A 10373-nucleotide genomic window follows, 5' to 3' on the forward strand; every position below is an offset into this window, starting at 1 on the left:
GCTACTCCTGCTTTTTGGGGGGGTTCTGTTTCATGGTGTATTATACTTAGGAACTTTTGATGTGGCAGGAATTCTCTAATTGTACCATATGAGCCTTTCAAAAGTAACAGAAGGCCAGTTTCTTGTAAGTTTGTGGCTGAACATCACATGCCAGCCTAATGAAACACAAGGTGGGTTAAATCAAGTTAGACACCTCACCTAAACACACAGAGGAAAAGCATGTCGGTACAAAGCAGGGAGTAAACTGCTTTCAAAAGGTTTTTAAAATTTGTATTGTTGGAAAATGGAATTTCCCTTACTGATGTGGATTCCTCCCAATTTAAGGCAGAACTCATCGACTATAACTGCTGGACTACAACTGCTATAGTTACAAACAGTTTTTTATTTAGTCAGTCTTCTCCTCTGAGTTCAAGTGCTGCTGAATTCATTTGGCATATCTGTATCATGGATTTAATGATAGGATAAAGTTACACACTATCACAACAACCAACTTCTCAAACATCAAGAACAGTCAGTTTTCTCCCTGAGGCATACCCACCTCAGTCCTATAGTGCAGCTTTTGCTATTAGGCTTCTAGGTATTCCTGGAAAAGCTTCTCAGAGATGGACCCATGCCAGGGACAGCACCGATGAAAGCCACCATCTGCTCCGTGATGTGCTTGCTGAATGGTATAATAACAAGGATTTTCTGGATATGCATTTTAATTATTGCTTTTCCAATCAGGTTTGCACCTGTAAAGGTCCAGAAAGGTAGAAGAAAATGTCCACATGTTATTCCAGCAAGATCAAATTGAGAATTTGGAGTAGAAGCACAGGCCAATATTCTGAAAAATCCAATCTTCTGCAGTATTCCCTGAACTGCCAGCTTAGCTCATGAGGGAAAGTTCTGTGCAGACTCTGCATGATGCAGCATCTCTTCAAATTCCTGATACTCAGCATTTGAGAGGCAAGCTGCCCTGGCCATGAAATATGGAGGCAGCTTTCTGATTCCTGCACTGATACCCCACATCCAGGCCTCAATTCTAATTTTCAAGATGATACTCCACAAGGAAATGTTTTCTTCTGTGCCCTCTTTATCTGGACAAATAATCTGATCAGGATAGGGTGGTTCAGGGAAATTAACTGAATTGCAATCATAAGCAGATAATGTAACTGAAGTTAATGTGTGGACCTCCATAAAGCAGAAAAGTGTGAAGCTCTGTTGCAAGCCCCACAGAAGAAAAAATTCCCAGGCCTATCCATCAGGAATACAGAAGAAATTGTTTCTCTATATATTGCACATAATGTTGATGTGCTCCTTCAACATAATATGTAGCTATAAGCACAGCAAGCAGCAATAAAAAAGATAACACAGTGTTTTGGTGTGACATAATTTTGAGGTACATTCATTTAAGATTACAAAGATTTCCATAGAAAAATAATGCAAGTTAATGAATGATTGTCTCCACAGAACAATGTTCTGTCTTTCTTCTCAATCCTTCTTCTTTTCATTCATTGAAGGAGGGTCTGTGAAATTTCCATTGTGTTTTTCTTTGTTCCTTGCTACACATCTCTTGTCACAATTTTTCTTTTCTCTGCCCTTTCATTTATCAGTAACTCTTGCAGAGCCACTTAGACCCTGGCTTCTCCTGGGTCCTGGAAATGACTCCCAACCAATTATCACAACCACGTCTCATTTTAAATTTGTTTAGGGCATTGAGGCAATCACCAAGGCAGTGACAAAAGACACTCACAGAAAAGGAGTTCAAGAATTGCCAGGAGAGGCAAGAATGATAGAATGAGTGTGTCCAAAGTGAAGGGCTTTTATTTTGAGGAACAAAATTACACTGTTTTTACTGTGATTTTTTAAAAAAATAAAATTCACTGTATTTTTCTCAGCACTTATCATCCTAGTATTACAATATAAATTGTAAAGTGGTACCCATTTTATATATTACTGAAATTTGGTTGACTTTTTTTAGCAGTTTTGTATTTTTGGTTATGAGGGATAGTATTCAGTATTCTCATAATTCTTGCAGAATTTTTTCTGAGTTATGACATGAAGAAAATGTAACATTATTATTTCAGTTTTCAAATATTTCAGTGTTCTGGAAGTTTGATGACATTTCTTTCCTATATATTTATTAGATTTCACCATATTAATCATCTGGACAAAGAAATTCTTACTGATAGTGTTATCAGAATGTTTTAAATACTTGTTTCATTATTTAATTAGACATAGTGGTACCCAAGCATTTTTTAAATAAATTTTAGGAGTTTAAACTTTCAAGAAATTGGTACATTTCATCTATGATTTGAGTTTATGGATATTCACTCACTTTCTTGTATCTTACTACCAGTTTAATTCAGTATTCATCTTTACATTCAGTACATTCAAATGATCTAGTTTTGAGCATTTGATATTTCTTTCTAATTTTTATTATTTAGTTATTATTACTAAATACTTCATCTAAAGATCAGTTTATTTTTGTTTTATTATTACACTTTATATATTATGCTTCATATGTAGTGCATGTACATTACAATTTTATATTTTACATTCCTCCCCTTCTCCTTTTGGAATGTTGTTACCATATATTTTACTTTTCCTGAAAGACTATTTTATTACCAGTTTTTCTTTTGACAGAAACTCACCTTTTACAGTATTTTAGATGAGAAAAAGAGCATTTTTCCCTGCCATTATGTAAATCCAAGTTTTTCTCTGTTATCTTATTATTTCTGCCTGAAGAAGTTCCTTTAATAGTTACTGTAGAATAAATCAGATGCCAAGAAATCTGTCAGTTTTTATCTAAAGAAATGACTATTTTTACTTTCGTACTTGAAAAACATATTTTGGTAGATATAGAATTGTGGAGATATGGATATATAGATATATAGATCATATATCTATCTGTCTGCCTGTCTGTCTATCATCTATCTACTTATCTATGATATAGCCATTCCTTTGCTGCTTCTTTCATAGTTTCTTGTTTTGATTTCTTTCTTTCTTCCTTTTCTTTCTTTCTTTCTTTCTTTCTCTTTCTTTCTTTCTTTTTTTCTTTCTTCATTCCCTTTTTATTATTTGGTGGATGTTCACTGAGTTTATTAGATAACACTTGATGATTTGCTTTTGAAATTAGTTTTGAAGAATTATTATCTCTTCAAATATTTATTTTATTCTGTTTTCTTTTTTTTTTTTATCCTTGTGGTTTTTCAGGTACAAATATGTTAGATAGTTTGAAACTGTCCCACAGCTCTCAGATGATGTATTCAGGTATTTGGTTATATTTTGTTTTTATTTGAATTTTGGTAATGAACAGCTTCAAGTTGACTGTGCTTGATTCTTCCTTTGGATGAGTTGATTCTATTAATAAAACCACTAAGTTAATTATTTAGTATCATTTCATTGTTTTGCTCCTGTCATATCCATTTGAATTTTTGTAACTGTTTTAACCCCTCTGTTGAAATCATTCACTTGCTGTTATGCTTTCATCTTTTCTATTAATGTCTTCAACATTTTTTTTGCCAAATTTTAGTCTGATACTTTTGATGTTGTCTCTCTTGGCATTTTTTCCATGTCCTTATTAATCCCTTTCAGTTTACTGTTGAACTGGCAAAAACTGAATGGCAGAGACTGAGATAAATCAGTATATATATATATATATATATATATTTTTTTTTTTTTAAGATTTCAAAACAGTTTATATTTTTTAAATTGACACATTTTTCCCAGTTATGTCATTGCTTGGCATTTGGATTAATGTTGTCAGTAACTAGGTTGGTTTTTAAGTTTTCTGTTATTCAGTTAACTTCTATTTCATAGTGATCATCAAATTCTTCTAAAATTACTCCATGTTGAGGGTGGAGATAGCTTGACAGAGAATCTTTCTCAGTTTTTACTCTACACTCAGTTTTTTTGTTTGTAGTGCTTTTCCAATTTTACTTGTTACTAGAAGCTTACCGCTCTAATGGTGAATAATATGGGAAGAAGTAATATTCTCCACAATTTGATGGAGATTTAGTTTTATAAGATATTGTTTCTCTGGGTATAAAAAGTATATCATTTACATCCCCCACCACCATTCCAAGGTCTTAGGGCAGAGAAGGTGAGCTGGTCCCAGCACCCAGAAGGAAGCTCCCCCACCACCATCCCAAGCTCCTAGGGCAGGGAAGGTGAGCCAAGTGAGCACAAGAAGCACCCCCCACCCCGGAAATGAGAAGACACATAAACAAGCCTCAAAAACAGACTTCTGGATCACCTACAGCAACTCCAAAGGGAAACGAGATGGAACAATCTGATACTCAACCACCTGGGCTCTCTGAACTGGCAACAAAAGAGGATCTGGGAAAAATGAAATCAGAAATAATTACCAGATAACAGCAAAGATTTTGCTCATGGTGCAAGACATGATTAAAAAATCCAGAGAGGACATAGATAAAAAAAAATAGAGGATCTGAGGAATATGATGGAATCCCAACATAGGAAACAAATGGAATCCATAAAACAGATGCAAACAGATTTCCAGGAGATTAAAAACTCCACTGAAAGTCTGCACAGCAGAATGAACCAATGTGAGGATAGAATTTCAGATATAGAAGAAAAGATTGCAATGAGTGACCAGGAAAAGAAAAATTGCTTGAAAATTGTAAAGGAACATGAAAAATCAATCCAGCAGCTGCTAGATGATGCAAAGAAGAATAACATAAGACTGATTGGAGTCAATGAAGAAAGAGGAGAGAGTGCAGATGACATAAAAAAAAACTGTTTCCAGAAGTGATGGCAGAAAACTTCCCAAGGAGGGGAAAAGAGCTTGACATATAGATAAGTGAGGCATATAGAACTCCAAATAGATTTGATAAAAAAAAAAAATCTACACATAGGCGTATAATAGTTAGGATTCCAGAAATCCAACAGAAGAATAAAATTCTACAAGCAGTGAGAGAAAAGAAACAAATCACATACAAAGGAAAGCCCATCAGAATCACAGCAGACTTCTCAATGCAAACCCTCAAGGCAAGAAGAGCTTGGAGTGATGTATTTCAAGCCCTAAAGGAAAACAGCCTCCAACCCAGATTGATGTACCCTGCAAAACTATCTTTCAAAATTGATGATGGAGAAATGATACTTTCATGATAAAGACCACCTCAGGAACTTCATGAATATCAAACCAGCATGCCAAAAAGTTTTAGACAATATCCTAGGAAAAGACAATGAGGATCACAAAGCCAGGAAACCCAGCAGAATGAATCCATTGGTTGTGACATATTAAATGCAAAGGAGGAGAATCCCACAAAAAGAAAAAGTCATGACAAGGCTTTTAAAACTTTTAACTTCATCTCCCTAATGAGTGTATAATTCAATCTTGTTATTGTACTGAGTAGTATTTTTCTGATTCTAGAGTTGCACACCTTTCCTTGTGCTGTACTATTTATCATCTTCTTATGTCTATTTTTTAATTGGGTTGTCTATTAATGAGCTCTAAGAATTCTTTATATATTCTAGTCATAGGTTATATGCATTGTAAATATGGTCTGTTTAAGGACTACTTTTCATTTTAATGATGTCATTTAAAGTTCTAAATTTTGATGGAATCTCATTTATCAATTTTTTTCTTTTATAGATCATGTCTTTTGTATCCTAGGTAGTTCTTGCCTATCCTGAATTCATAAACATTTTCCCTTATAATTTCTTCTTAAAATTTTATACTTTTAGTCTTTCATGTTTAGGTTCATAGATCTTTTCAATTTATTTTCATGTATGGAAATAAAGTGTTGAGGTTAATTTTATATAGAGAGATACCAGGTGTTCTAATGCCATTTGCTGAAAACACTATCTCTTCCTTGGCTCTTGCATTGAGTTTATATTCTATAAAATGCTAATGTTAAATAATCTTTCAAAACTCAATGGACCATGTATGTGTGGTTCTATTTCTAGATTCTCTGTTTTATTCAAATGATCTATTTGTATTTCCTTACACCAACACTGCCCTGATTACTGTAACTTTAGAAGAAGTCTTAAAATTAGGTACTAAATGTTTTCCAACACTGTTTTTTTTCTTTTATTTTTAACTTTTCTATGTCCTTTGTACTCCTACATAACTTTTAAATTTCAATATCTAATTCTTCATTTATAGCAAGTATACACAGACCTGAATTTTTATATAAACCTTGTGTTTTCTAATCCTTCTAAATTCAAATACAAGTTCTAGGGGCTCCCAGAGATTTTTTAGTATTTTCTCTGTAGATGATCATTTCATCTACATATAAAGATTTTGCTTCTACATTGCCAATCCTATCTGAATTGTTTCATTTTATTGCCAGAGTATTTTGGTGGGGCCTAGCTTTCAAAGTTTAATGAACAGATAAAGAGTAAGCATATCTGCCTTTGTTCCCCACCTTAAGGGGAAAACATTGTATCTTCTCCATTCATATAAGGTGTTTTCACTGGAAGTATGGAGTACATGTCTTTAATCTGTTGAGAAGTTTCTGTTCTACTTCTAGTCTCCTGATAGCTTTTACCATGAACAGCTGTAGATTTTAGTCCAATACTTTTTCTCCAACTATGGACAGGATAATATGACTTTTTCCTTTCCTCTGTTAAAATGATGACTTTTGAGGGTGGATCTTTCAAAGCTGAACCAACACTGCCATCCCTATAACAAAACCACTTTCCACATACTGCCAGATCTGACTTCTAATAGCTTGTTTTGTTTAACAAATTTCTATCTATGTTCATACTTTTTCTTCTATTATCTTTATCCAGTTTTAGGATTAGCACAATGTTGAGTTCCTAAAATGAGGAGAGAAGTGTTCCTTCTTTTTTCTGCTTTAATTGTTTGATATAATTTATCAGTTAAAATGTATATGAGCCTGCTGTTGTCATATAGGTAGGTTTTCAAGCTAGGGTATACTTTCTTTTATAGGTGCTATTCAAATTTTATATTTTCTCCAGAGTTAGTTTCATTAATTTGTCTTCCAAGGTACTTCTCAGAAGTTGTCAAATTTATTTCAAAACAGATTTTTGAAATATGCTTTCTATATCCTTTTAAATTCTGTAAAATCTATGGTAATGTCTCCTATATCTTGATATTTTAATTTAAAAATGTATAATTGATATTGTGTAACAGAAAGAAAAGGTCTAAAGGTGCAGGGTAATGGGAGGGGTAGGGGAAAGGAAAAAAGGGGAAAGAAAAAATATGAGAAAAGGAAAAAAATGGAAACAAAGTCTTTGCAAATAGGGATGGGTAGAGGGGGTGAAGGGAGGGCAGGGAAGGGGAAAAAATAAGAACCAAGATACTCATGTAAAGGTACAAGATCCCAATGATGAAAGTAACTGTATTTTATACTGAAAATATACCAATAAACTTAATGGGAATAAAAAGTATATCATTCACAGTGCTTCTTGTATTTATCCATCTGCAGATTTATGCCAAAAATTATTTCTACCCCTTTCTATGAGAGGTGGATTTTTGTTCCCTATTCCATGATATAATTAATTTTCAGCAGTTTTCAGCTAGATTCTGTTCTTCTTTTATTTGGAAAACTATTAAGGAAAGAATATCACTGATAAAGATTTTTGCCCAAGGTAACTTCTGTTTTCCTTGCCCGTGTCTGCACCCTGAATGATGTCTTTCAAAATCTTTGCCTGGTGGATAAATGAACCTGGAAACTAATATGAACAATTATATCTGGATTATTCAGGACTTGCACATACTATTGAAGTATCATATTCCACCTATTTGTTCTCCTTTAACTGAATGATTCTTACTTCTGTTCAGCTGTATATGTTCCCAGCAATGGGGTGTTCCTCTTCCATTTTTTCCTGTGGAAATCTTACTTTGTTTAGATATTGGGCTAGTTAGTTGTCCTTGGACCATAGGTTTTAAATTTTGTTTTCAATTTTTCACCTCCATTTTTATGTCTTTATTTTAAAATTTGAAGTAACTCTACTTTCTGAACTTTTAAAAACTATAAATTAAACAAAATTAGCCATAACTTTGGATGGCACTGAGTAAGCTCTCTCTCTTTCTCTCTCTCCATCTCTCTTTCTCTCCATCTCTCTCCATCTCTCTCTCTCTCTATATATATAGAAAATGAAATATATATATATATATATATATATATAATTTTACTTCTTCAGAGATGTGTCTTTCAATTTCCTTTGCCTACATTTTTTGGGGGGTCTTTCATTAGAGGGGCACTCTGATTTTCTTTTTTTGTAAAACAGCAAAAAGATTTATTTTTTTTCATTAAGTTCATGGGTACATTTTAGATTTATTTCACACACACACACATATATATATATATATACATGTATATATATATATGCTGCAAGTGAGAAAGAAGGAGCAAATCTAGCTGTGTTTGCTTTAGGAAACTTTAGAGTTAGAAGAAATATTACTTATATCAAAATAATAGAAACTATGTTACTTGGAAAAACAAAAGTATTGGCACTAATTCTGCATTACAACTGCTCACTAAAGTGATGTGTGTGTATGAATTTTGAGCACACAATGCTTAGATTTCATCTCAGGAGCTAACTTGTTCTTAACATATCTTAAGTCTTTTATTCCCCTTTTTTGCAATCCCATCTTCCTCTCTTCATCTTGGAATCCTAATTCCATTTCAACAGCTCTAGCTTCCTGTTTCCAATTGCCTATCTTTTATTTTTTTAAAGTATTTATACTTAGGATTTCTCATAATGAGAAGTTATGAGATATTTGTGTGTGTGATTTATTTTCTTAACATTATTATCTCAAGGTCCATCTGTTTTCCTACCAATGACTCATGATTAACTTTTTTATGGCAGAATAATCCTATACTTCATTATATATGAATACCACAGTTTCTTTATCCATTCATCTATTGATAGATACTGGCCATTTTCAAGCTTTAGCTATTATTAGTTGTGTTGTTATAAACATCGGTATACATTCATCACTGTGGTATTACTTCTAACTCTTTATGAAGATTCTAACATTGGGAATAGCTGGGTCAAATGGAATTTTTAGTTTTAGTTTTGAAGGAATTCCCATGGAGATTTCCATGGTTGTACCAGTGGAATATTCCTGTTAGCAATGTAGAAGGATTTTTTTTTTTTTCTCACAGTCTCATCAGGATTTTGAATTATTTGGTTTTTGGATATAGCCATTTTTTTTATGGAGTAAGGTGAAATTTTGGTGTTCTAGTTTCAATTTTTCTGATGGCTACTCTATTCAGTGTGTATCCTTTCCCTATATGTCCAGAGATGTGATCTGGGGTCCTGAAAGTGAGCTCAACACCACCCACATTTCACGGTGTTCAGCATTTCTTTGTAATGTGGGGGCTTCCCTTGTAGACTCTAGGTGAAGCATAAGATACTGTAGAACACAATTTTCCCCTTTTAAAGGAGGATGATGGGGGTAGAGACTGCCTGTTTCCATGTAGCTATTTCTCCTTTTCTCTAGCTACCATCTGTGGCTTCTCTGCGGCTTCACCCAGAGTTTTTATGCTACATTGGCTTTCATCTTCCAGGTGAGAGGGAAAGTATGCAAGGACCCTCCCTATCCAAGGACTCTGAACTTTGTTGTACTGATTCCTTCCCTTAGGTTGTTAGAACTCCTCTCCAGGTGATGTCCCCCCTGGGTAAAGGGTGCAGGTGGAGGCAAGCCCTAGTGGAAGTGCCACTTCCATTTTTCCACAATCTAGATATTGGCTGGATCTTGATGATTTATCTTTTGATTTGTTTCTGTGTGTGATTGCCCCTAGCATTTCAGAACACTATAAATATATATATATATATATATATATATGTGTGTGTGTGTGTGTGTGTGTGTATGTATATATATATATATATATATACACACACACACACACACACACACATATATATATATGTATGTATCTGGGATTGAACTCAGGTCCTTCTACTTGCAAGGCAGGTGGCAGAACCACTGAGCTACATCCCCAGCTCTGAGAACACTATATTTTTCAATGACTCTCTTCCAGGTATCTCCAACATACTCCCTTCTCTAACTCTCCATTTACTTTTTCCTGCCTGTGAGTCTTAAACAATGGTGTGAGAGAAGTAGACTATTACACAAATGAGCTTGTGCTGGCAAAATTTTAACTCCTTTACTTTGGCACATTAAGATCCATTCTGAGTACACAAATGTCTTGATAAATCTGGGTACTCACAATAATTATGGTTCTAGGGCACACAGCAAAATATAATAAAATATAGTCTACTGTAATATAAATGCAATTTCTGAAGGTTTTGCTTTTGTCTTGTTTTGCTTTTTTTTTTTTTTTTAAGACAGGGTCTTTCTATGTAGTGCAGGCTGGCTTTGAACTCATTACATAGCCCAGGCTGGCTTCAAACTCAAGGCAATCCTCTTGTCTCAGCCTCCCAAGTGC

At 34.0% G+C, this 10373-nt stretch overlaps 1 pseudogene; it reads right to left on the reverse strand.

Moving 5' to 3' along the window:
• Window positions 1–385: 385 nt before the first annotated feature.
• LOC101699040 (vacuole membrane protein 1 pseudogene) lies at window positions 386–1008 on the reverse strand (annotated as a pseudogene).
• Between the last annotated feature and the right edge of the window lie 9365 nt (window positions 1009–10373).

This window comes from Heterocephalus glaber, unplaced genomic scaffold (genome assembly GCF_053883595.1).
Source record: "Heterocephalus glaber isolate CG9 unplaced genomic scaffold, H.glaber_assembly_v1.0 deba00000122, whole genome shotgun sequence".
In the NCBI taxonomy this organism is placed as follows: domain Eukaryota; kingdom Metazoa; phylum Chordata; class Mammalia; order Rodentia; family Bathyergidae; genus Heterocephalus; species Heterocephalus glaber.